The following is a 27939-nucleotide window of genomic DNA, read 5'->3' as shown; positions in this document are numbered from 1 at the left end:
AGATGAACACCTGAAAAAAGACAGTGAAAGACAACAGCTAGATTTTGTTTTCTCATCTTCCATATTAGACATCTCATCCTTTTTTGTATTTCTATTTCAGTTTGTGTGTCAGTGGGAAATATTACAATTCAACTAGGTACACTTGTGACATAAGATCAGGGCTCGTTTTGCCAGGTGCTGCTATTTTTTTGAGATATGGGAAGTATTTTTAAAACAGGATTGCAGGCTCTTTTGTGCTATTTGGTATGATAGTACTGTAACTCTGTAATACTTGAAACTCCCTTCATAGCCAATTGGACTGTTCTGACTCCAGCCTATAGCTGAATTCACTTCCAGTTGCAAGCCCCATTATATTTCCTGACTGCAAAATTGGGTCAGTGTTTTCCTGGGCTGCCCAGAGTCCTTCTTTTCAGTAACACAGTTGCTCAGCTGGGGGTTTTGGGCAGGGACTGTCCTGTTCTTGAACAGCCTCTTGCTTCTGCAGGATGATAATCTCTGTTGAATGTCAGGCTGTGTGTGCTCTGGATGCCTTTTCATTTCATTCACGTGTAAAGGTGCTCTGCCAGTATCATTATGGACTGTGTCCATCTTTCTGGAAGGATGATATATTTTGCTGAATTTACAAATGATATATAAGTTGCTGTGTATGTGATTCTTCATTAATCAACGGACGATGTAATGGGTTAGTCTTCTAATGTAGAAGGTTAGTTTTCTTTCAATAAAAAGGTAGAGTTGATGAAGCTTTGCTAGATAAACTTTGGGAATATTTTGTCCTTGAGCAGAATTAGTCACTTATAGTCAGGGTAAAGATACCTTATTTTGCTCTAGATTATGATAATATTTATGCTCTCAGGCTAAGCAGCCCCTAACTCATCACTATCCAACTGTCTTGCTTACACTATGCATTTCAGACAGAAAGGATAAACAAAATGAAATCTTTAGCAAACTGAAATGCAAAAAAAAGCTTGAATACTTCTCTTTAAAGCTAATACATGCCATCATACTCAATTTAGTTTCTGATAGATTTCTGCTATTGGCCAAGATATGTTGAAAAGTGGAGCTTACTTAAATTGTGTGTTAGTTATATCTTCTCAATGTTTTTGAATCACTTTGATCTATACTTCTACAAGTTTTCAGAGGTCTTCTGTTCTCTAATTTGGCCTTTGTACAACATTTTGTAGGTCATTGCTTTGTCTGCCACTACAGCAGGTGACTGTATTTTGAAATGTATTTGGTTATTTGAAAGACTTAATTGGTACAACCTCAGGCACTTCGGAAGTCCTTCTGTAAAGACTGGTTCACCTGGTGGTAATTATACACATTTTGGGTGCATCTGGCAAAGGAGCAAACCTGAGTGGGATCAAGTTGAAGACACCTGGCAGAGTGGCATCTTTCTCCACACTGCCAACAGGACAAGTGACAGATTCCTCTGAACCTCTGTGAAGAGTTGGGGAAGGTGTGACTTTGTTAGAAACTCTTGCCTTTTGTACATCTCCTCCTGTGTCTTTTTATTAAAAAAAAAAAAAAAATATTTTTTTTCAAGATTTTGCAGGTTAAGTAGAGGCATAAAATCAATGGCGCTGGAAGGCTTTTGAAATTAATATGGAATTTTATGGATTATTGTAATTTTTTCTAATTGCACTTTATTATATACTGCTTAATGCTGTGACATAAAACTAGAAAGAGGTACACGTCTTCTGTTGTAATTTGACTTTCTGCCAGAGAAATAAGAGAATAATTGACAACTTGATAAATTCAGTGGGAAAAAGGCTTGATGGTTAATCTGGAATGTCCTCTAGAAAATTTCTTGCTGGTTTCTGCAACACGTGGTACCTTAGGATATATTTTTTTTTTTTTAATTAATACATCTTAATTTTTGGTAGAAATTAATACAGCAAGGGCCATTTGTTATAAACAGATTTCCCATCCCCCATCCTAAAATTGTGGAACTTATTTTCTCTTTCTTTTGCTAAAACATCTGGGGCTCAACAGAATAAGCCTATGGATAAGTTAAATGAAATGTTACATTTCTGTGCTGTCAGATGTCTGTCAGCTGCTAGTAAGAAGAATATTAAATAAGTCCTTTAGGCTGTAACTGCATGGCTTACAGTAGGGTTAATGACTGATGTGTATCAAGTTCTGTATTTTGAACTGGCAGCATATCCTAAATAAAAGAAAAAAAGTGGTGTTAGTTAAGATATCTTTATTATCTATACATAAAAGTATATGTGTATTTATATCTATATAAATATATTAATAATATACAGACATGTGCATAACAGATGCAATATAGGTATAATATATCTATATATTACATATAGATTATATAAACATATAATTCCTATATACATTTCAACATGTTCATAACATTTTCTTTTTGTCCATAAAAACACATACTTGTATCTTTTATATTTATAATACTTCTTTTCTAATGCATTTGACTTCTAGTAATTAAGATGTTTGTTCATTTCTTTGCATGTTACTTGGTAAGCTGCTCAACAGTAATAGCAGATGGGATTGTGTTCTTTTTTATTAATGGGAAGGACAACTGGCAAATAAAAATCTTCAGTTTTGGGGATTGAAGCAGGCAAAAATTCAGCTATAGAGAATCATGTTTTTCTTGTCTACATTTTATAAAAAATTGTATCTATGGAAAATGTCTATCTGATCATCTCAAGAATATATGAGATAGATAATAGAAGAAATATGTGATAATCTTATGTACATAAGCATGACATTTAAATTTTTCAGTCTATGGCAAGGTTACTCTTAGTGTAGTTTAGGTGCTTCATAAAGTTGCCTGCCTTAAACCTTGCAAAAGATCTAATTCAGTGAGGAAGACAAAATCTAGAAATTGGAGCATCTAACATACTGCTATTTTCTCCTCAGTAATTTCTCCCAGTAGTTTGACATGAAGGAGGAGGTGGGGCTGGGGGGGGTGGTTTGGTTGATAGGTTGGTTGGTTTGATGGTGGATTATTTTTTTTATTTTTAAGATGAGCTTTGATGTCAACTGGTATGCAGATATACGTTTGTGTGCTATATAGCAGGGCAGATTCAAGAAATCTCTTGGAAAACTTACAAAATATACTGTGCCTATACTGATAGGCTTCAGTAACAGATTACATCTGCCTAAGTTTTACAGTATTTTCCATGTGTAAATATAATTTCTTTAATATATTATGTTGAAATTTGTTTCTAGATGATAAGACTGTGTAAGAACTCATTTTGTGGAAAAAAAAAAAAAGGTTTTCCCCTAACGGTAGAATATGAAAGTTGCTCACAAATGCTCTGCAGTACAATTGAGAACTACAAAATATACTTTTTGGAGGTATTACAGTACATTGGTGTGTTTTGAATTCCAAGATAGTTATAGCTAATTTCAGAGCAAAGTGTAGATGTATCTGGCCTAGAGGTTGTGTCTGAGATGAGAGGATTAATTAGATGGGAATTTCCAGGCGTGGATTATGTAAACAGCAAATGGATCAGCTTCTCTTCAGTTGATGTGTTAAGTTCTTTTTAAGAATAGTATAATTATTCCCGTTTTACAGGTGAAGAAACCGATACAGAAAAGCAAAGTTTCTTACCTAAGTTTGCAGGAGGCTTTTGAAACAGCCACATGGACCCATGCAAACCGGAAAGCTAGGAGAACCAAGCCTATCAATTCAGTTGAAGTGGGGGTGTGGACGGGGCTGAAGTACCAATTCAGCATCTCCCTGTGCCATCTGACAAACAACTTCATAATCTTTCCAGGTCAGCTCTGTGCATGGATAAATATCTGCTACACTTAAAATACAATTGTTATTTGAACAGTGGGTGTTCCGATGTGTAAATCCATGACTCGCTTTACAGTGTTAAGATGTGCTTTGTTAAATTCCTGAGATTCCTCCTTCCCCCTTTCCACTTTTTAAAGTAAAGTTTTCACTTTGCCTGCAATTGTTGGAAACACAGAGAGAGGAGAGAGGAAAGAGAGGCAGAGATTTGAGGCATGTGTTGTTTTGTGTCCCACCGGAATGTGAGCTGACTCCTCACGTGTCAGTATGTACAGGCAAGAGGGAAAGAATCAAGAAGTGTGTGAGCAGAGGTGAAGGGCTGCCATTGCCCTCCACTGCTAAATAGGCAGGGTAGTCTGATGTCATTGTGACCACAGGAACAAAAAAACCCCACAGAGATGCTGGGCTTGATTACATCAGTTCCTAAAATTGGCTTTGCTTTCTGCTTTGCACTACCAGCTTTGATGCAAAAGCTGATGTAATGCAAACACACTTAGGAAAAGCGCACAACAACCGTGTTGTGGGTTTTTTTAGCTTCAGAGAGGATTCTTTGTTATTGAAGGCAATGGTGATTTTGCCACCCATTTCAGGAAGTACCTTTAGTAACAGTTTAAGCAGATGACTTTCAGCTGGATTGTCAGAGGGACGTTTCCATCTTTCGATGCTGCTTCTAACACAATCCAGAGTTGAAATTTTACTTCTTCATCCTCTTTTACATATACACAGGAACTTGAATAGAGAAGAATGGAAGTCCTGCATTATTTTAATGCATTGAAATGTGCAAATATGTTTCCCTTTTTTGTTGTTTAACTTCCTGCTTATTCTGCCAGTGTATATGAGAGTTTGAATGGGCCCCATTAAGAATGCTCATTGAAGCAGGATTCCCAGCTTGCTTCAGTGCGGGCCTTTGGCTCAGTTAGGACACCTAGACTGGCTGATACTATTTATCTTTTGCAACATGTTTCGGGAACATACGTAAAAAAAGGTGCATTCTTGCAGAGCTGCTTACAAAATGAGAGCTTGAATCTTTTTGAGGCATGTTAATGATACATGAATATATATATCAAGTTATCTCGGGGTTTACTAAACATTTATTGGTGTTGCAAAATTTTTAGACTGTCTCTGTTAAATAGTAGCTATCAAGGTAAGATTGGTTATCCTGTACATTAAAGCTGAATTTCATACTTTACCAGGAGTGTTTGGGAAATGTTTAGAATGTGGTTTTGGCAAGTACTGAGAATTTGTGAACTGAGTAATACTTGTAATAAAAGTGAACCATTAAGGATGTTGTGAAGAGAATATACTTTTAGCACATGAGAAATGGTAGTAACTATTCTCCGTTATTGTAAGCTGTTTGTTTTAGTATAATGATAAATGTGGAGGAGGAGGGTCAGTCGTGGAGAGGAACTTAGCATTGTGAAGAAGTGAGTGTGCCCTGGGTCATTTTGCCACTGAAAGGCTATAACTGTAAACCATCAGTTTATCACACTTATCTGAGCTGTTGGACATTTCTCCTTTAAAACTGTCTTGCCTGCTTTTGAAAAAGTAAAGTTAGGCAGTTTGAAATTTTGTTTCTTATGCTGTGGAAACAGTTAAGAACCTTATGTTAGTATCATACTAAAATCATCAGACAGTTCTGTTATTTACAATAGGAGATAATTGTGTGTTGTAATTCATTCTCAAATAAGAAACAAACCAGCTGCCCACAAAAGACAGTCAGGGAACAGAAATTTACGTTTTTTTCAAAGTATATAGGAAAGTTGTATTTGGAAAAAAAAAAAAAAAGCGGGGCGGGGAGAAGCAAGCATTCAAATTCTGGTGGAAGCTCTGTGTTTGTGTCAAGCAGAGCAGCTGCGGCGCAGCCTCCCCTCTCGGGATGACCTCAGTCCTGAGTGAGACAGACCGTTCCGGGTGCAGGTGTGACTACTGAATTATTTGTTCTGTTTTAGTGTCACTCAGTTACAGTGAGGTATTCTGGGTAAAATTTGTATCCACTGAATAAAGTGAATTGGTATATTTGGTATTCCACAGTTCACTATGTGCCTTCCTGCTATTGCGGCGGTACTTTATTTTATTCTGTTGAATTGCATCGGTTAAATAGGACGGGCGAGGGGAAGTGACTCCAGCGACAACCTCTGAATACATCAGGCAGGTGGACAGAAGGCAGGATTGGACTGAAGATGGTGCAGTACATAAAAGATAGTTTTGACAGCTGACTTGCCGTCCTTTTGAAGAGGTTTGTATATACAGTTTGAATTGGGAATGTTAAGTTTCTTCTCCATGCTCCATGAGAAATAGAGCTGTGAAAAATGCTCACTTCTGATGCATGTGTATCCAGTCAGCCTTGGTTTGAATTCGGCTATTCTTGTGAAGCTGTCAGCGGTTAGCTAAGCTGCCTTAGGTCACATTGGTCTTTGCCAGGTGCCGATACCTAGCTACATTCTACATGCCTTTTATCTCTTAGCAATTTCTGAAGCTTTATAGAAAGATCCCGTTCCTTCATTTGTGTTTGGTGTAAACTGCCAGAGAGTAGGACTACATGGACTGAAGCATGGCTACTTTTCTCATGCTTGTTTCCAACCAAACAAGTCCAGTCAGACTATGGGGAGGCCAGGTTCTCAAACAGCTGATTTTTATTTTTCTTTTTTCCATGTGTGTAAGATGTAGGCTTTTCAGTGTCTTGGAATAATCAGCACAGATCTAGAACCCACAAAAGCAAGTCCTCCTAGAAAGATGGGTGTAGTTTTCTCCAAATAATTAATAAGAAATTCAATGCCTGCTTTGGCAATCATTAAAGAGAGAACTCTTTATTCACCATCAGATGTATGACTTCAGCAGCTAAGTCCACCTAACGCTTTTAGGAGGTTCTCCCTTTTATCACCTGAAGTGCAATAAAGGGATATACTGTTCCAGATGAGTTGTAATCCTACAAGGGTTACAGAGAATGGTGGCAATAGTATTACTCTGCGTTTGAGATCTCAGTCTTCTATGGATCCACTATCCTGTTACTTCCTGTAAAAACATGGTAGTGACATGACTGTTGGCTTCATGTGAGGCACAGAGTATTAGTATAGAAATGTGTTTGAGAATTTGTTAAAATTTATTTTAAAAGGAAAACGGATTATCATTAGGATTCCTATGCAAATAGCAATGTACTCATAACCACTTTTTTGTTATGTTAAATGAGCATGCCATTGCACTGTGTGCATTATCAAGTAAGAAATGGATGAGAAATGGGAGTTTGCTGACACTGGCTGATTTTAAATACTGGTTCTTGTTTCTTAGCCAGTGCAATTTCTTTAAATGATCTGACTCCAACTGAAAGATAGGAAACAGATCGGGTATCTCTGAGGATTTAAGAAGGGTTTAGGTGACTCATGAATGATAAACCAGCTTGATTGGCTGACACAAGTCAAATGAACGTGTAATCCAGTGTACTCGGTGTAGCATGGTTCTCTTGAGCATAAGAATTGTCTGCTAGCTATTTTTTTTTTTTTTTTAAACCATCTGAAGCAGACGGATCTTCCTCGTGAAATCAGTAATGCATTCATGGTAGGACTTGAAAACACATCAACGTTTCTAATGGTGGGAAGTAGTTGAAGGATTTGGCAGGGTCAAGAACAGCTCAACCACCACCCACTGCTGCTGGTGTTGGGAGTAGTGAGACACCGTGGTAAACAGCTGGTATTTCTGAGTCATTCCTTCTGCTGTTCCCACCTCATCCCTCTATCTAGGGTGTGTGGGTGGCCAGGTACATTTCTAGGTGGGAAAGTCATTAAAATTGATGTCACAAATGATAGTTCTGTTATAGGGGAGAGGGCACATGGTTGCATCCCTCTCATACTCCTTTTAAAGCCTTTATGCGCGTATCTACCTGATGTATGGGACTGTCAATAAAAAGGGTAGGGGAGTGACATGTAGATGGCCACTTATTGTGCCTTGAAGGGTATGACAGCTCGTATCCTTAGTCTGACCTGTCTGTTGGTATGCAAAGCACTAGGCTACAGACCCACGTTAAGGTGCAGGAAGGGTCTTTCCCAGAAACTGGACTGCGAGTGTCTTTGTATTCATGTGTTTACTTGCCTGTCTGCTTTCTGGGGGGTAGATGCTGGTTTTAGGCTAATGGAGGTTGATTGGATGCATTGAGAGCATAAGGATTAAGTGTGATACATTAGGGGCATGTTGAACTTTAGCAGATAACATAACTTGTGCTTGAATCACTTCTACCTTCTGTATTATCGCACCCCATTCTTAACAGTACCTAGGTGGTGTCTCTTGGAGCTTGATGAAGGTTGCAATGGAGCATAGAGTTCAGGGTGTGCTGTGCTGCACTAACAGCTTGTTTGTATGTCCTTATCACCAACATTGGACATTTTGCTTCAGAAAAGGCATCTCCATGTAGAAGCTTGGGGCAAGGTTACTACCTTAACATGAATTACAGGAACCTGGAATAGTGTTCTGTTTATGTGTTCTTTTGGTAGATTGCGTCAGGTAGAGCCAAGAGTCATCCTGCTTATTTTAACAACAAAATCTGACACATCTGAGGCCATGGTGGCTAGCTGAAAAAAGACATTGAAATACCCCAGTAAGTGGGGTAGTACCCTTCAGACAAGTTGTGTATAACTTGAGTTAAATAAGAATTGTTTCTTTATGACCTTTGAACTTGTTTGCATGTCTTTCTTAATTATGTTCAGTCAGGTAGGACAGTGAAGTCCCTAACTGGTCCAGAAGGAAAGGGTCTGGAAAGAAAATCACTGTCTTTGCCAAATACGTATCAGGTAACAGTGGCAGTGGGGGAGCTTCTTCGGTTTTAAGATACTTATCTGAACCAGTCTCGATGAACTGAGTTACACCTGAATTTGGAGTTAAGGTTTCAGAGGAAGGAAATTCTTTTCATGTCTTAAGCTCTCAGTCACTGAAACCAGAAAAGTGGCTGCTTTTCATTTTTGTGTAAAGTGCTGTTGCTTTTGATATGCAAATGGTGCACTGTACCATGTAACCTCAGTCTTCTAGAGAGCAAAAGGAAGGGCAGAGACAAATGTGTGTGGTGCAGGAATTCAAATGATAGGGAAGCAGGGTTCCTACTCTCTTTCACAATTCAGTCCTAAATTCCAATAAAGCAAAAAGAGAACAAATCATTTTGGACTCCAAGGACAAGGATTGCCCTGTGTGATAAGGGAGACTTGAGAATTTTTGCATGTAATGAATATACACGGTAACGGAGCTGGCTGAATGTTAAAGCAGCTGTAGTGAGCAGTAATAGAACTGAGTGGGTTGTAGCTGAGCGACAGCTCATCATATAATCATCATGTTTTCCACTTAGAGCATCTCTGAAAAACAAGAAAGATGGTTTAATTCTTTTTTGTCTTCCTCTAACAAGAGATTTTGAGTAATTATTTTTTGTGCAAAAGCTTCATTGACATCTGGGCTATAGACAGATATTTTGAGCAATGGAAGAGTTATTGTCTGTGGTACAAAATACATTCTCCCTCCTCCACCTCATTAAAACATACGGAGAATTTCCCCTAGTCATTTTTCTTTTTCCTTAATTGTCTTCTCCTGTATAGAGGTCAGATCTCCTCTGCTGGCATTTCACGATGCAGAAGCAACCACTCAGCAAAGAACAGACATTTGTCTGTTTTGATGTTTTTGATGCTCTCCATCCTTTCCTTGCCCACCACTCATCCTAGAAGCTGCTGGTGAGATGCACAGACGGTGGTGAACCGAGCAGCTCTGAACGCAGTCGGCTGCAGTTAGCATGGCTCAGCCATGCTGCGCTGATGAGGCAGGCCATCGTCTGCCTGTCTTCTCTCAGTCCTCGGTTCTAAGCAGCTGATCGAGGAGAAGCAACGCTCCCACGGTTAGATAGAGCAGGAGTAGGTTCCCAGTTTTTACAGGGAGCTCTTGCTAACTGCCAAGTCAGTCTTTTTTTTTGCATCATTGGGAGAGTGGCAACTGGAAAATGGCTTTATTTGGTGAAGTAGGATTTAAAGGAAAATACGTCTCATGAGATGAAGCTAAAATCAGTAGGAGACCGTGCTTTATGCTGTGAGTCTTTAGGCATGGGTACATAGTGCGCGCCCTAGGTTTGCACTCCATTTTCTCATCTAGTAGTGACCAGAAAGGTCCTATCACACCTCCTCAGGTACTTTGAGATACGGTAGAGTGGTATTCTTCATTAGTGGGCTTTGGAGCTTGTCAGGTTTGGTATCTAGAGGTATGTTTTATAGTTAATAAAGTAGGATTCTTTTAAAAATGAAATTGTATTTATTATTGTTAAATTTGAAGCTGTCCCTATGAAGTTGATGAAGTGTTCTAAAGAAGTCTTGAAGGGTAAAACTGTGGCTGTGTTTTTCCTGCAAAGTCAGCAAACTGAGAAAAGTGAATTAATGTGCTACTAAAAAGCCAGGTTACACCATACTAAATATTCTTTACAAGATTTGTATTTTAGTTTACACATAGTCTTTATTTGATCATTTTATGGTTTGTTTTTTTTTGTTTCAGTTTTCTGAATGTAAAAGGGGAGGGGGGAAGCACTTTTCAGAAAGTAATTTGGAAGTCCTTTAACTGGTTTACATAGGGAAAAATAATTAAGATTTGAATTACATGTCTCAGGGTTTTTGTATGTGTGGAAATGTGACATCATTTTTATTCCCTTGAACTTATTCCTTTAGTGAAGGTAAGGCTACAGAACGAGCTTTTATTGAGCTAACTAGTGAAACCAGGCAACTTTGTATTTAAAAAACGAAAATATTTTCTTCACAAAGTTCAACAGAAGTGGTATGAGTTTACGGGGCTAGGCACTTTAAGTATAAAATGTAACCCTTTTTTCCCAGGTATTTTCCCAGTATCGGAGTTCCTCTGGTTCCTGTTTCCTAAGATGTGTTAATGCAAGTGTATAGATAGTTATGTAGCCAACATCTATTTTTGTAGTTCGATTTATAGCCATACCATTTTCAACTTGCAAAAAACCCCTTAGAACTCATTTAATTGACAATTTTGAGCTTTCAATGGCTAAGAAAAAAAGAGTTACTTTAAAGTGTAAGTCTTCACGGTATTGGAGAGATACAAGATCATTAAACTTGTTTTTATTTCTCAGTCTTGTTTATAGAAACTTGATGAGAGTAGCTGGCTGCAATCCTGACATCACAGAAGAGTCAGATTAATTTAATAATGTGTAGCTAGACAGTCAAATAATTTAATCTTTCTTACTCCTGATAAAGTGTTCCTTGACTATTGAAGAAAAGGAAGCTGTTCCAATCCATTTCTGCTGCCCCAGTTTTCTAGGACAAGTAGGGTGGGTGCCATTTCCTGTATTAGTGCGATTACTAAGAGATGTGCAGGCATCTGTTTGGAGATGTCTTTGAAACATGAACTGTATACAATGTGCAGCCAAAGCCCGCAGACCCAAGCTCCCACCCAGCGTATTTTTGTACTCCAAGAGGCGAGGACTCACTTTCCAGCCATCGCCATGGCAGAAGGTCCCTCTTTGCTCCCAGGACCAGCCGGGGTGTTTTGTTGGGTGGCCCAGAGACCACTTGGACAAGTGTCGGAGCACCCAAAAAGGAGCAAACAGCACCAAGCGGCCCAAAGCAGGGCCGCAGGGGGGGAAGAGGAACCCACCTTTTAAAGCTGCTGGGTTTTAGCCTCGTCTGTGATTCAGTACAGACTAGTTTTGCTGGGAAAGCAGTGTAATGCAGATATGTGGAGATCGGGTATAACATCCATTGTTTGTGCAATTCAGATTTTAGCTATTCTGTTTCAGAAGATGAATGTAGATAATTGATAAACTTGAGAGTTTAGATTTGGTAGCTTTCTAGCATCGGCCTGGAAAAGTCTTTCTGCTTTATGTGATATAGTAGTATGTGTTGTATATAAAGTCCTATAATTAAAAAGAGAATTTCCCATTGTAAAAAGGTGGGGTTTTAGCTTTTGACCAGTCAAACGGTTACTGTGTTTTCTGTGACTTCCTGCAGTTGCTACAGATGCTAAAAGTCAGCAGCAATAAACACAACCGAGGAGTTTATCATGTCTTAAATGAGAACTTTGGACAAAAAGACTGCTGCCTCAGTGACACATGCTACTGAGAGCTAAAGAGAATGTACAGAAAGCTTCCCAAGATCTTGGTGATATCCTTTCTGTTAGTGTTCAAGTGCTTTTGCAAAAACTCCTTTAGTACCTAATCATGGCAAAACCTGAGGTCTGCCATAAACCTCAAGCACGGGCACTCCTCTACACCTGTGCTACCCCATTACAGCCTTTCCTGCTGGAACTGATGAAAAGGAAATTGTTCACGAATGTCCTTGTTTGCATTTTGCAGTTGGAAATCTTCAGTGTGTATGTTTCTTTGGGCTAATGAAAAAACACACGTAACTATCATCTGCATGACCGGAAGTATCTGTATTTTATTTTCAGAGGTAGTATTCTGAATCTGAGCTTAAAAAGTAATATGATCAATATATTGATAATACGTATTGCAAAATCAAATGTGAGAACTTACAGTACTTTTTAGAGTGTAATTATATCAAGGCATTACTACACCAAAACCTTCATGAATCATTAGTGAGACGTTCTCGCATTTTGGTTATGCCATAAACAAGACACAGATTGAATTTTGAAAGCATTAATTACCTTTATAGGAACTTACTGGAAATGTTTGATGTTCTTTCCATAAAAACTTTCTTGGGATTGTTTCAGTTTGAATCTACTGTCGTTTGTTTTTCTTCCATTATGTATGAATCGTTCTGATAGACTCATCAAACAACTGAACACAGAATTGAATACTGAGGTCAAATTAATTGCTTGTATTGGCAATTCACAATTTCGTTTAAATCTGTAGTTCACAATCATAGACAACTATGGTTTTGCTATGGCCTCTGCATTGAAAGACAAGTTTTGTGTCTCCTTGTCCATTGCTTGTGCTGTTACATGAATTTCACCCGATTAAGGCGAGCCCAACATCCTTCCTCTCATCCTCCTAACCTCTGTTTTATTATCCAGTGGATGCATGCCAAGTGTCCATGGACAGTGTTAGCAGGAGGCAAAGTAACCAGGAGAGACTGTTCTCTGCACTCTGTTATGTGTTCCTTTTTTCGCTTCATATTTCTGCTATCTGGAGAGAGCTTTGCTCTGGCTATTTTTGAACTTCTGCAATTAAATCAGCTGGTTTTTAATGGTGTTTCAGAGAAACAAATCAGCACTTTGATGGACACGGATACTCTGAGTAGTTCTTCCACGTGTACTCTGTCTGGCGGCATTAATTGAGTTTTGTGGGTGTCGAGCGGTTCGGGCTCTGTGTCCACCAGCAGCGTCCCTGACCCACCAGTTGTTCCCAGGGGTCTGTGAGTGTGACAGTCATGTATGCTCTAAGTGAAACCTTGCTGGTGGGAAGAAGTTGGATGAACACAAAGATCTTGAGCACCATTTTTCGGCTACCAGAATTTTAGCATCATCGCGTGTACTTGTACAATCTGCACATGACAATATAAACACTACAGTGAAACTGAAGTGAAGTTTGGGTAATGTTTCAATCTAGAAGTCTAAAATACCTGTGTTCGCTCTTGCTGAGGTCTGTATCTGCACAATCTCTTAAAAACCCTATCTTAATTCGACATTTTTGAGTGTTTCTTATAATGCTGGGAATCAAAGGTGTGATATCTTTAGTCAAAAATATAAGTACAGTTTTGTCTGTGGGCTTCAGGAGGCAGTTGTAAAAACGTGCATGTAAGTTCCCAGCGGCGTGGAGTTGCATGTTCATTTTCCGCACCTTAAATATATTATTTTTGTGACCACCAGCACTTCTAAATACTCTGTCTATGAATATAGAGGATATTTAGTTCTTTCTGGTCAGGTTACCAAAGGTGTTTCCCATTTCAGTGGAATTTCACAGAAAAGCAAACTTAGACAATGTTCTAGGTGGCTGACACAAGTTAACCTGTTGAAAATTCAACTGAACCTGAAAAGCAGGCAGCGACTTGTCGCTTTAAAAATGATGAGTGAAGGTGTGTTATATTGAAATAAATTTGTGCAACAACATGTATTAAAAAAAACATAGCTGGAGAGTGGAAGATGAAAATAGAAAAGAGAGTTCTAGTCTGTCTTTTTATATGACAAATGTATTTAACAAATATGTGGTTTTGCTTACATAAATATACAAGTAAACATATATATGAATTTGTTAAGAAAAAGCAAATTCTATATAGAGAAGAAAGTGTAATACGTTGTTATTAGGAGGAACCAAAAATTCATAGAATTGGGAGAAAGCAGTATAAGAATGGTAGCCATACAAACTTTACAAGATGCAATGGTACTTAGACTAATAGAGAGTCAGACTTTAGTCAGGCTGAGAAAGAATGGTATTTGGGCAGAGTATCACTAAACGGGCTTTAAAAGAAGTGCATGTGCTGATCATTTTTGCTCTCTTAGGTGAAACAGATAAAAAGCTAGGTAAACTATGGCATGCTGCCGTATCTAGTCAGCAAGCAAAACATTCTATAGCTCTTTAAACCACTCGGATCTATGCTTCATGGTTAATTTATATTGGGGATTCTTTCAGATCAATCTGCAAAGCTTTGTTGTTGTTGGGTTTGTTTGGTTTTGTTTTTTTAAAATCACACGATGTTTTTTGAACAAAATCAGTAAATCTCAATCTGCAGATGAACATTTCATAAGCAGAAAGGGGCTAAATATACTAGATCAGCTGGAATAATTTACTCAGCTCTGTCATTGGCATGGAACGTACAGTCAAACTGGTGGAAAACCAGCCCTCCAAACTGGATTTGAGGTATATTGCCTCAGTTTCTCCAAACCGAGCAGTAAGGGAGCTGCATTCCTAAGAATCTGACATATGATGTAGGTACCTCTGCAATGGCAAAGCAACCTGTCTTAAGGCATACCATTTGGGTTTATCAAGTTACCTTTCAGAATCTAGGTTACTGTGTGCCAGCGATCAAACAACATTTCCCTCCAGAAAGCTTCCTTTCTGTTTCTCTGTTTGATAATGAATGTTTCTATTGTTTGATCTGAATTGGATTGGGTTTTGGCTGAACTTGATAGAAAAGTTATTGTGATCTCACCAGTGAGATACTGAAGTGCTTGCAACAGTCTTGGGAGTGGTCAAAGCTGGAAGAAATTATTTATCCATAATAGTCCTGTAGATTCAGATTCCAGGGTCAGGGTGTGTGGTGGGAATGACAAATAGGTGCGTCACTTTTGGAGTAAAACGTGTTCTGGTCTTCTCTCCATTCTCACAGGCACATGATACTGCAGCGCTTCAAAAAATCCGAAGTAAAATCAGCTGGACAGTTGCCTCCTGCCTTCCTAAATAGGTAAACATATTAGAAACAAACCCAGGGTCCTTACCTACCTCAGTCCTGTAAGTAACTATAAACATCCCCTCCGCCCCGCAAATTAGCATCTGTCACTTAGTTGTTCTGAAATGCTGAGCATAAGGCCCTTGCAAAGAAAACAAGAATTTAATTTGTTTTCTAGTTGACAACAATTAAGTGTAGCCAACCAAAGAAACCAACTAAAATTATTAACGAGCTAACGGCACGCCTATTGCCTGTGGCAACACAGAGCTGATGGATGATGCGGTGTTACTCATTAAATGAATCTTTATCTGTGCTTCCCAAAGCTCGGATGCTAAGTACGTTCCTAAAACCATCCATATCATTGCCATGTTAAACTGCTGCAGCAGTTGATCTGTCACTGCAGAAGCTCTGTTTTGGGCTTAGTTCTTTGCTTTTATATTTCTTAACAGTTCATTTTGTAATAACATGGTGCAACCCATTGTGACACTTAAATGGAAGATCCCCATAGTACTAGCCTTGGTAAGGCCCGTGAACTGAACAATATGTTTGCTAAATAAGTGGTGTTTGACTGAATATCAGCTGCTGTAAATTGCCATTTACTTGCAGACTTTTGTCCTTTTTCTAGGGAGAAAGTGGGTTTACTGGTGTGGATGCCTGCCTCGTTTGCTGCACCAAAATGAGATAGGGCATGCAGGAGAGAAGGGAGATTTTTGCAAGTAGAACCTACCATGGTGAGTTGGATTTTGCCCCTGCTTCTGCTACAGAATTTCGCAGTGGTGCCAAATACATTGCTTAAACCAAACTTTTCACACAAGTGTTTCTCCTGCTCTGGAAGTACGTTACATATAATGCTGGCTTGGCAGCAGGGTTGGATTGAGTTCTTCCCTACTGCTTTTTCCTCCACTGCCACATGAGGTCCAGAGAACTGCTTGAGGGGACCTTGAATAAATTAAAGCAGCAAACTAAATGGAGCTGAAAATAATTACTTTCCACCATGTACACGAGAAAAGTATGAGAAACTGTGGCCTGTGTTCTTGATTTGACACCACAGGGTCTGTCTTGAACATTATGCTGAAAAATAAGTACATGGGAAATAGGTTTTTAATTTTGAATTGCTAAATACCCTCTCAAATTGCAATAAAGTGCAAGAACTCAAAATTAACAATGCTTTTTAAACTAATCTGTCTTCTTGGCTCCATTTTTAAAATAGTATAGTAATTGCACACCTTACAGGCACATTCTTAACTAAGCTCATTAATGTTTTGTGACACGTATGTATTGAACAGATGAGCACGGAAGGAATGAGAGAGGTTCAAAAGGTTACAGTAAGTGAAATTCCACACCTGAAAAAACTGCTGATTAAGCCCTGTTGATTCTGCAAAATGTTTAAAAGCAAGGATCTTTAATGAAAATAGCAGTCTGAGGGTATAATTAAAGACTGTATTATAATGCTTATGCACAAGAGAACTGAATGAAAATTCTGCATTTACTTGAATTTGACCTGCAGGGAGCTATGGCCAGAATACCATTCTAGCGCCCTTGGCTGTGTGTGCCATTGAGGAACTATGGCCTCAAGGCTGTGTAGTGTTCAAATTTTAAATATCTCTACTTTTTTTTGCTAGAATGAACAATGTGTTATGATATCCTCATATAGAGTTAGAAGACTTCTGTGCATATTTGTGGCTTTGGAAGCACTAACCTTTTTTTGGTCATCTGTTGTTGTTGTATTTGACACGCATGAAGTGTTCTATAATATTTTCATAAAGAGCAGCAGTAATGCTATTGTGAGATTCCCCCTGCTGGTGTTGGTGGCAGGGTCTTGGGTTTTTTCACTGCTATGAAAACTAGTAATTTTCTGATCATAAAATGAAAGTTCAATACTTAAAGATGTCAGGGTAATAAAATACCTAGTAGAAATCAATTTTCCATTACTGCAGTGTTCCCTGTCATTGTTCCCTGTGATGATGGAGTCCCTAACTCTTCTAACACAGCTAGAACTTCTAACAGTCCATAGCTCTGGAGCATGGAAAGTGTATCTGCCTTGGTGTCTTCATTTAATGGATTTAATTTGTTTCTAATTTTGAAGCTTAATCTTCGGTTTGAAATTAGCTGTAAAGAATTCTGTCAACAGCAATGGGGACTAAAGAAACCCATAGTTTGCTGTAGGTGCATCGCCTGAATCGGATGAAAGTTATGAAATACATGAGGTGGTTTAGAACCAGTTAGAATTGGGCCTGGAGTGCAAGAAGGAGAAACAATTTTTAAACATATCTAAATGTTTTAATTCATAAAGTGGTTAGTTGTGATGAGGATCTAGAAAGCTGCTGGGAATGTTATTGGAATGTGATGCTATTCTGAAAACAAGGAAACGCATTGTTGAGCAGAAGAGAGGGAGTGCCAACTCCACGAAAAAGCCTGCAGTTCCATTTTGGTTAAAATCTACAGCATGGCAGGAGACGAATGTTATGAAGTCACTTAAAGGAATAATACTTGTTCCCCTGGTATCTCTGATGACCAGGTTGTCGTAGGGCTGATCTGCAGAGCATCATTCAAGAGTTGCATGAATTTGTGATGGTCTGACTGTGATCGAGGTGTTAATGGGTGTTAATGCCCCTCAGAATGGCTTTAATAAGTGCTATACAGATTTTTGCATAAATACTTTGTGTTGTTAGATACAGATTGTTAAAAGAAAGTGCAAATATGAGGAGAGGAGGTTTTTAGCTCAGTGTCAGGAATAACGTTTGGAAGATCAGACAGAACTTTCTTATTAGGACTCAGCTTTAAAGTAGGTGTAGATTCTTTTAGGTGTCATGATTCACACTGTACCTTATTAAGTGTTTTTAATAACTATTTATTCTACATCAGCCAGTATTGAAACTTCAGCCCTATAGATGTCAGGGAACTCAGCAGTGTTTCTCATGGTTAAATTCGTAGCATCTGGTTTTCGGTTTGTTTTACAGAAGGGCATTTTCATTACTGCATGATAGAGAGATATGAACCTAGCCACTTTCGGTAATGTGAGAAAATAAATCTGTCTATCAGATTATTTCTATGTTTGTTTTTTTTAATTGTTATTCAGGGTTATGTGAGCATGTATCATGAGATAAGCTAAACATGAGGAATGGATGAATGGGGGAGGCAGAGCTCAAAAGTAGACAGCGCTTCTAGCAAAACTTGGGAAACATAATGGCAGGTTCATGGTATTTCGAGTAGAAAGGAATCTGAAAAAAATGTGAAATTCAAACAGAAGAAACCTCTAAGCCGACTGACTCTAATTTGATCTTCTCTTGTCTCAAAATGCTTATTTTTAATACTTTTGATATTTCCCAGTCTGTTCTAAATATGAGAAATTTGTGTAGCAAAGGTGGTGAATAGTCATCATTGATCATAGGGGTTTGGGCAGACTATTGGGTGGCAAATTGTACTGTCTTCTTACACGTGCTGGTTTTACCTGCCTTTGAAATGATGTATTTTTCTACTAAACTTTTCTGTTTAAATTGGAGATTGTGCTTTTAAAGCCCGAGCTGTAATCTGCAACTGGCATTAGTCTTCGATGAAGGGATTGTCAGTAGCAGAGTTCTGAGTTTCTTGATTTGCTTACATCTTGGTCGTCTTAACTGTCATCAAACTTCAGGGAGGAATAGCATGAATTTGAATCAACATTTTAATTGGATTAAGTCTTTTTGAACAAAGGATGGGAATTCCTCAGTATTTCATTCTTCTGAAATATTTATATTATTATATATATTATATATTATTTATATAATCTCAATTGTGAAATTAGTTCTGGGGTAAAGCAAAAATGTTTAAGGAATCAAATAAATTATACTACTGCACGTGTGCATCTCTTGTAGAACAGAGTGCTGGCAAGACATGTTTTCTTTTTGTCTCCTTATAAGGCCTTTTGTAACTCATTTGAAATGAGAGAAGCATTGATTTGTTCAAATTCATTATTGCAAAGCAATGATAAGTACATTTGTGTTTAAAAAAAGGTTGGAGGGGGCTCTGTTTTGATGGCAGAAGAGCAATGACATAAAAGAACATTGTGTTATAATACGGAGTTCTGAAGTGAGAGCGAGCTAGGTGCAAGCAAGAAAATGCGCATATTACAAAAAGAGGGAGCGCATGTGAGCTAACCTCTTTATCCAAGAACAACAGCCAGTGCAAATGCTTGAAGTGATCTCAGGTATGCAATGTCTCTCAAAGAGATGAAAAAGATATCCTTGACCAGTACTGCTTTCCTTTTTGTGTCCGAAGTATAACAGCTGAACAGACTGGTTGTGCATTCAGCTGTTAGTGTTGTGCTCTCCTGTCCTTTGGCATAGACAGTTTTGTTCTTCTGCTACGCTGTTCTATGAAGTCGATAGACTGTCGTTCAGAAAGAGCTGGATTTCTGCATCTGACAGTTGTGAAGTTTGTTAACATACTGTATTGATCTGGGGACCTGAAATAATTTTTGTCAGTTCTTCTGTTTTCTTTCCTTATTGAGTTGTGATTATCCAAATATTATCTGATACAGTTTCAAGAGAAAATAATTTTCTTCAGTACTTTCAGGGGATGGAGTAAGGAGATAAATATAGACCTGGGTAATAGGTCTATTACAAAAGAGTGTTCTTCTTGTCCACAAAAATTCTTAGTAACAAGATTTTCATACAGTCCAGAAAAAGGGAGATGACAAAAATGATTCCTTACAAGCAAAAGTTCATACCAAGTAGATGTAAACAGGCTGGAGTGTGTGTGGATGAAGTCAAGCACTTAAGTGGATTAAGAATGATACTAGTAAAACGTTTGGGGTTCTTGCTGAGAATTTTATAAGTATTCAGTTCAGTCACAGAGAAGAAGCAGTATCCAAGTGTTGCATATAAAATGTTTCCTCTGGAACCATCATCACTTCAAAAGCCTTTGTGAGTCTGGACACTGCACTCAGCATCTGCAAGTCCCTGTCTTTCTGCTCGGGTGTCAAACTAATTTTATTTGTCCTTGCCAGATCACCAACGCTGAACAGATTGCATTGCTCTGTTCTGCTGGGGCAAAGTAAATCCACGTTAGTGGCTTCTTTAATCTTTTAAAAGTGATTATTTTATTCGGGGCAGTGACTGCAGCCAATTCTAGTCTCTTGCTAGTGATAGTGGTTAAGTAGAGATAAGCAGTGCCTGTGTAAGACAAGTTAGACTCTAATCTTTCCACATTTTGTGCCTAATTCAACTGAAAAAAAATTTCTAAACTTTGTTCTCAGGAGACGTTAACATTGGGTGGCTCATGTGATTTACCTTCTCCAACCTTGATTTCAGTTAATACCAGCTAGCACTCTATATGCTATTAGCTGTTGTGTGTCTTATCTAAATCATATCTATCTGATGTGTCTCATCTGTGCGTCTGAAGTATCTAATTCTGCAGTATATTTTTGTTACGTTTTGCATTTCAAGGACTAGAAGGATAGGAAATTAGAGTAGACCAGGGAGCCCACAGATCTGAAGAAAGAGGAGGAAAAGAAACGTTCTATTATTCCACCTTACATTGCCAATCTAAAAATCTTCTGATGGCAAAATGCACTTCTAGCATTTAATCATTTGGGTCTTGGATATTCCTTTTACCAACTTTACAGAACTTATTTTTCTGTGTCCCCTGATGCATGACTTGGAAAAGAAAACTCTGGCTTAGATCACTAAAGCTTAAAGTCACAGATACTGTTGTGTTGCTGTCTTGAAGCTGTAGCTTGTGCTGTGTAAGCCCTTCAGTTCCTGGAAGAGTTACATCTATTGTCTGTCTGGACTTCTGTAAGGCCTTTGACACAGTCCCCCACAACATCCTTCTCTCTAAATTGGAGAGATACAGGTGAGACACTGGCCCGGTTTGCCCAGAGAGGTGTTAGATGCCCCATCTTTGGAAACATTCAAGGTCGGGTTGGATGGGGCTCTGAGCAACCTGATCTAGTTGGAGATGTTGCTGCTCATGGCCGGGGGGATGGACCAGATGGCCTTTACAGTCCCTTCCAACCCAAACCATTGTATGATTCTTACTAAGCTCGATGTCTACTTTGGCAAGGGTTTTTTCTGGGTTGTAAATAAGCCTAAGTGTTTCTCACCCCACCCCCACCCCCCAGTGCCTGCCTGCTCTGCGCTTGTCCTCTGCAAAGCATTCTGATAACTTCTAGTTTCTTTTACACATCTGCATCAGACATGTGCTGTTTCCTGCAGGGCTGGTGATGGCATCACCCCAAGCTTCACTACTGCTAACAAGTTTTCAGCAAACGGCCTTCTTTGGGATGTAGGCAATCTCACAGAACTTTCGAGTAATGAGGAGGTAGTTATCAATAGAAAACAAATATCACTTTTAATTTTCTGATGCAGTTAATATAACTTGTAGTCAGAGTGATATGACAGAAATGTTACTGTTTTATTTAAGTGTCATTTCGCTATTGCTGTGGCAGTATTTTTACAGAAGTATGGTGACTTATTATAGAGCAGTGGCATTTGGTTTTGTGAAAAACTGGGACACATAACCTGTCACTACAGGCAGCTTTACTCTTGAATTCATCATTTGGCAGTTACTGTTAATTTTAGGCTAATCTAAGACTATGTACCATTTGATTGTAGTCTGTTTGAATTTCAATATTGAATTTGTCTTAGGAATCCTTATTAAGATATAATTAATAAAGACTAGCTGCTGTATTAGGATACTCGGGCTGTTCCACCTAACGTGGGTGGAAGTAGAAGAGTGTTTTAATTACAGGCAATGCTCAGTCATTTTGAGATTTAATTGCTAGGTGGATTGGTTATTTTAATAACTGTCCATTATGAGACAACTTTGTTATACAATAACAACAATATTGTTGTAGGAGGTACCTATTGTCAGTGAGTGCAAACATGTAGCTTTGCTTTTTCAAATGCAGAAATCATCAATATTGTAGTTCATGCTCTTTACCTCTGGTATATGCCTTTACAGGTTTCATTACTTACTTTAACAATGTGAACTAGACCAATCTTTTTATTTAGTTCTCATGAAAGCAAAATATTTTTGCTAATTACTATGAGTAAAATACTTCTAAGCCCTATTCCATAGTAAGAAATGAGATTCATCCTCTTTTGTACAAGCTGTATAAATAATGTTTTTCACCACTTGAAGAAGCCATGTCTGTGAGGCAGTAATTTCATGTACCTTTTCAGGCCAGTGTATCCAAGCAAATATTCATGTCTTCGTCAGTTCTGTCCAAGGTATGTTCTCATGGAATTCCGGGAAATTCTTGTTTGTCTTGAAGATTCCTTTTTCACGGTAAATCTGTGTTTTTCCAAGGTGGGTAGTTCTAGACCTTGATGAAAATAATTAAAAGTATGCTTGAAAAAAAATAATATGTGTTCTCACTGGACAGTCCAATCATCAGGATGTATTTTTAAGAAAAAAATACTAACTGGTTCAGTTTAGAGCAAGAGTCTGTCATTCTAGAGAAATCCATCTCAATCTAACAAGGCCTTAATGTATTATAACATGAAAATAATTAATATAGAGCAGTATAAAGCCTTTTATAGTACTTAAACACTCCTTTTATTGTTATTTAGCATGAAGTCCGTGAGAATTTATATTCTATTGTTTTCACTGTTTATAATACGATGTGCTTATTGGCAGACTAAGCTAGTAGACAGTGGCTACGTGATGAAAATATCTTGTCTTGAAGTATTACCATTTTAGATACGGTGATTAGAAACGGCAAGTTTCTAATGTTTTAAACCTTTAAAATCAGGACAGTTCAAAATAAGTATGATATCTGTTCTAGGTGCTGTGTGGGCTCTGAAATAAATTTTTAGCATTGCAGAACCAAACTGTAGCCCAACCGAGGTTCATTCAGGTTCACATACTTATAAGTAAATTAACGTAGTTTTGAACTACCTCTCTTGTGAAGACAAAAAGAATGTCAGTAAAATTAGACAAAAACTATCCATACCTGATCTCTCAATTTTATTAATGTGTCTAAGGGCAGAGAGCATATGGATGGAGAAGTTGGTACTGTTTGTATAGCTAAATGAAGGATCCGGTCGATATGTTGATAGAGAAGGCAGACGTAACTCCTTTCCAAGTAAATCATCTTCTCTCACATTTCTTCTTGAACTACCTCCATATATTTCAATCATGAAAAGCTGACACTGGTTTCACATGGATGTTAAAAAAATTTTGAGAACTTTATCCAGAGAGTTGAAAATCCTTTTGTGTAACTACAGTAAGCTTCAGTGTAAATTAGACCAGTAAGATTCTAAAAAAATCTCTTTGTGGAGGCCTAGAGGATCTTTAACACTCTTATAAGCTGAAATGACATTTGGCAAATAGTGGGTTTCAAGACTGAAAAGGGTCAAACACACACTGTGGTTAAGTTCCAGACATTTATTTCCTGGTCACGTTTTGCTAAATTTGGAACTGAGTCAACATCCTTTGCAGAATGTGTACTGCATGTAATTATGTTCCATACATTGTTTCACTGGAGGCTATGAGATGAGATGTGGCTGTTTCATTTCTGTTCTTAAGTTATTTATTGTGGCTGTATCATAGAAATGAATTGTGCGCTGGTGGTGTAATAAACTAACAAATGTCTTATTTGTCTTATTAAACAGGCGGGGATTAAAAGGATGTCTTATTAAAATACCTTGGTTGAAAAGTTGCCCGAGTAATTGGATAAATTTTTATAATGAGGTACTTTATTTTGTGAGGGAATTATCTTTCTGAATTTCTGCATAAAGGGAGAGATTTGCACTCTTCTCAGTGGTTGTTGTTAACAGAGATTTTAATACATAGAAAGGAATCATTTCAATAAATACTTTCCATTGATTCTGAAAGCATCTGCTGAATTGCTCGATACTATGATGAAGTGAGACAATTTTTTAAATACACTTCTGCTTCTTGTGACGATGAAAGCATCACCAATGGGAGATGCCACCCAAGAGGAAGCCGGGTGTCTCTTCTCTGTATCTCTTCCGGGGTGAAGCCGTGCTAGTCCCTACCCCTGGTTATCAAGAACAGCTTTTGTTGTAGGAAATGGCAGGACCTTAACAATACTAAGGGATGCTTGTGTGTTCTTGAATGCCATCTGACTTTTCTACGTTACTTCTTGTGAAACAGGGGTACTCTAAGTTGTTGAGGTTGTTATTTTTACTGCTCTCATAAGTGGTTCCAAAGTCGATGGCTGACATGTTACTTTATCTGTTGTATAAAATCTTTTGCAGTATAGGAAGGAGAAGTACTGGGGGAGTTCCCAGTGTGCCTCTAAAAGTGACAGAAAAATGTCTTATTCATTAGAAAGAAATAAGAAAAGGGCATGACACATTCTGGTATTTATGCAGATGACTTTTATTTGAAAGCTGGAGCTAAGCAGAGCTGTATGCAAAATAATTTTCTTCATCCTAAAAGTTCAGCTTTTAAAAGCCCAGCAATTAAAAAAAGGGATTATAAGTTATTAAATTGGTTTGGTAAACAATGTTACGTTGAAAACTGAGATGCACTATGCCTCTTAATTTCCAGGCTATGTTCTTGGACCAGTGAGACAAAATCTCCAATTTCTCTTGCAGTTACTGATAAATAGGTGTAACAGTCAGCTTCTTCAAAGAAAGCAAAGTGATAAAATTACTTCTGCTGCACAGGAGAAAAAAACCCATCTTCCTGTCCTGCAGTATAAGGAAACACTAATATATGTATATTTAGTAATTACTTGTTGGTACACGTGTTTAAATACTACACTACCATTTCTTGTAATGGCTGAATTAATCCAACATGTTGAAAACTTAATTGCAATTTTTAAGCAATATAAATAACAGAGCATTATATGATGTGACTTCAACCATCTTCCTGGAATTAAGAACCTAGACTCCCAAAATAGTAAATGGAGACTCCAAAGCACAGCTAGAACACCTTAGTAGAGCCTGTCTACATTTATTGAGTGTCCAGGGAGAACTTCAGATCTCCATTTGTGGACTGGCTTGTTTGGCTGCAGACTAGGGGTTCTGAAATCCTTGCAGTGTTTTTCCCATCTCTTGATGAGAAGAAAGGCTGATTAAATGGGTAAACCTGGTATCAGGTGTAATGGAAAGGGGAATGCATTTTTAGCCTGCTTTTCCGACAGACTCTCTAATGAGACTTGGGCCCATCCATCCATGTATCGTTCTTCTTAGTTCCCCTGAAACCATTGTACAATTTGAAAAATAGTTAGAATTGTCAAAGTTAATAAAATTCTTACAAAATTTGTGAAATTCTGTGGCTGGTGGAGAAGAAAGACTGAAACTAGAACTGTACTGTTTTCTATGCTGTTGGACAGCAGTTGTCGGGGCAGTCTAGTGCGTATATGGTTCTGGACTAACTCTGGGATGTGCTGGTGGCTCTTTAGGGTATTAAAGGACAGAAATTCAAAGAAAACGAGGCTTCCTTCTTCCTGCTGCGCACAGAACAATTTCCTGCAAAACTGATAGGATTTTCCAAATAATTTTTCCACACGTGGAATTGATTTATTGATTCTGTGAATTCAGAGATGTTAACTGTGCCTCCAACCGTGCTGGTATTTGTGGGCTGCTATTGACTAAAGGTGGATGGATGGGTCCAGACAAAACTGAAGAGATTGACACCTGCAGCATTGAGCGTTGCCTTCTCTTTCTGAAAAATGTTGGAGCTATTTGTAAATCCTGAAGGTCACAGGACTGTAAGTTGCTTGTCACACTTAGGCTTGTTAGTGCAGCTTCTGGTGTGCTCTTGTAATGAACTTCATTCTTAGCTTTCACAATCAAAATGCTGTGTGGTTTTTTTTTTTTTAAGGCCTAGTATCTTTCTGCAGGAATACTGGATACTCTTTCTTCACTGAAGCAGTGCAGCAAATTGCAAATGATGTATAAAACTTAAGTATTTCTCTTCACTGTTCACTATTTCTCTTCAGAGTAAATAGTATATGTAGTGCTGTTTGATGTTATAGTCAGCTTAGTCATGTCCAGGAGAAAGTTGCTAAGCCTAGAAGCCAGAGCAAAAGTGCTGTAAAAACCAAACCCCAAATTTCATCTTTATGCCTCTCCATACAGTCAGCAAGGTAGCTGAAAAAGACTTCAGTATTTTGTTCAGACTGAAATATAGATGCGGGGGCGAGGGCAGGGAATGGCTGCAGTTCCTCCCTGCTCTTCCTCACTGCCAGGAGCACTCTCCGGAGCAATACATACTCTGCACTTTTCCTGCATTCAGCCAAGGTGAATCTGTTGACCTACCTGCAATCTTTTCATTATGAACATTACTTTGTTGCTTTTTTCCATGTCAGGAAGGCAGAGTGATATAATTCTAGCAGTTCAGATCCTTTCCTCAGCCAGGTTTCTCAAGTAAGAAACTTAATGTACTTCAGTGGTGCTAGTCTTTAACTTTTTGTCTCCCTATGGGAAAAAAAGGCCCTTGCAGAAGTCTTGGCTTCCACAGATGCGTGTCTTCATCTCAGTAGTGCTTAGTGGATAGATTAGTTCATGGCAAGAACAGAGAACAATGTGAGGAAATCTGTCACTGAGTGAGTTCTTGTCGTGGTTTGGAGAAGGACTGATAGAACTGGAAGACTTCCAAGATCAGGTTTCAGTGGTCACGCCAGCTGGGGTGGTGTTCTATAAAGTGTCTGACTTTCAAGAGCTAAAGTATTATAGGAAAGTTTACTGCTTATCTGTAAGTAGCAATGGTAATTATAATATAAATTCTCTGAATGTCTTTCTGTTTCAGGGCATGCTACTCGGGGCTTCTAATTCTATCATTTGAATTACAGAGAAAATACAGAGCCAAGTTTTCAACCTTCAGCTGGAGGTTGTTTACGTAATTTTGGGCCTTTTGGCTACGGCTTTACTTAAGGAGACTGACAGTCTAATTTAATCAATCAGATGTGGATTTGTATATGTGGGCTAGATATTCAGTCACATAATCTGTGTAAATAAATCCCAGGTCAGATTCAGGACTGTTTGAAGTTGCCCGAGAAGTTCTTTGCAGCTAAATCTTTTTTGGATGAAATCTGTTTGTGAAAGTGGTGTTTTCTTCCTTTTAGTTAAAGCCTCTAGTCTTTAGAGATCATCGTCATAGGAAATGTTGATGTTATACATATGAAACTAGTAGCTGTTGTGTAGTTTGAGTTGCATACATTAAGTTGGACATAACCAGATCCATTTCTATATTAATACACAAATACTGGTGGCACGAGCTTAGTTCAGATCCAAGTTTAAATATCGGACTAGTTGATGGTAGTGACCTTCTTTCCCTGACACCACCACTTTTACTTTCATGTTAGTGCTTGAAAAAACCAAATTATTATCAACTGGATAAAGTTCATCTTGTTGCCTTTTACGTTTTAAAGTATTATGAGCTCCCCATAGATGGTTTGCTTCTCAGTGTTTACTGGCTGCAGCTCATTCTGTCTGTCAAGAAATGGAGTATACTGCTGGTTAATTGACTGGTTCAGCAAACTGAAAGGCAAGAGGTTTTTCCAAAATAAGAGAAAAGCTGACTCAAATGAGCAAGTATGGCATGTATTTGCTGTCTGGCAAACTGACTGATTTAGTGGAAAGTGACTGAAAACCCCATAATTTTTCAAATAGGATTCTGCAAAACTAAACAGGGAAATGTGAGTAACCCTGCTTCTCTGCTGCTCGCACCGTGGTTGGTCACTCTTTAGGCCACCATTTTGATCAGCCCATTTTGCTGCTTTTTTGCAGTTGATGGAAGAAACATGGTTTTGAGCAAAATCTTTTGTTTGCTTGTTTTTTCCCCTTTTATGCAGTCTGTATTCTTGCCTGTTTGAGCATCTGTCTTACCAAACACTACTGATCTGCTGTTGTGGGACCAACTCCCTGCTTCAAATAAGAGGTTTTCTCTTTC

General features: G+C 38.3%; 1 protein-coding gene across 1 annotated transcript in view; it reads left to right on the top strand.

Annotated features, from left to right (window-relative positions):
- The first annotated feature begins 15021 nt into the window (after window positions 1-15021).
- Window positions 15022-27939, top strand: part of OTUD7A (OTU deubiquitinase 7A) — a 91705-nt gene continuing 78787 nt past the window's right edge. Inside the window, exons 1-2 of the mRNA XM_009885759.1 lie at window positions 15022-15099; window positions 15710-15815. The gene's annotated coding sequence lies outside the window, so the exon portion shown is untranslated. The remainder of the gene's footprint in view (window positions 15100-15709; window positions 15816-27939) is intronic.

The sequence above is a fragment of the Charadrius vociferus genome, unplaced genomic scaffold, assembly GCF_000708025.1.
Source record: "Charadrius vociferus isolate BGI_N301 unplaced genomic scaffold, ASM70802v2 scaffold325, whole genome shotgun sequence".
NCBI classification, from domain to species: domain Eukaryota; kingdom Metazoa; phylum Chordata; class Aves; order Charadriiformes; family Charadriidae; genus Charadrius; species Charadrius vociferus.
This window is presented reverse-complemented; position numbering and strand designations above follow the sequence as displayed.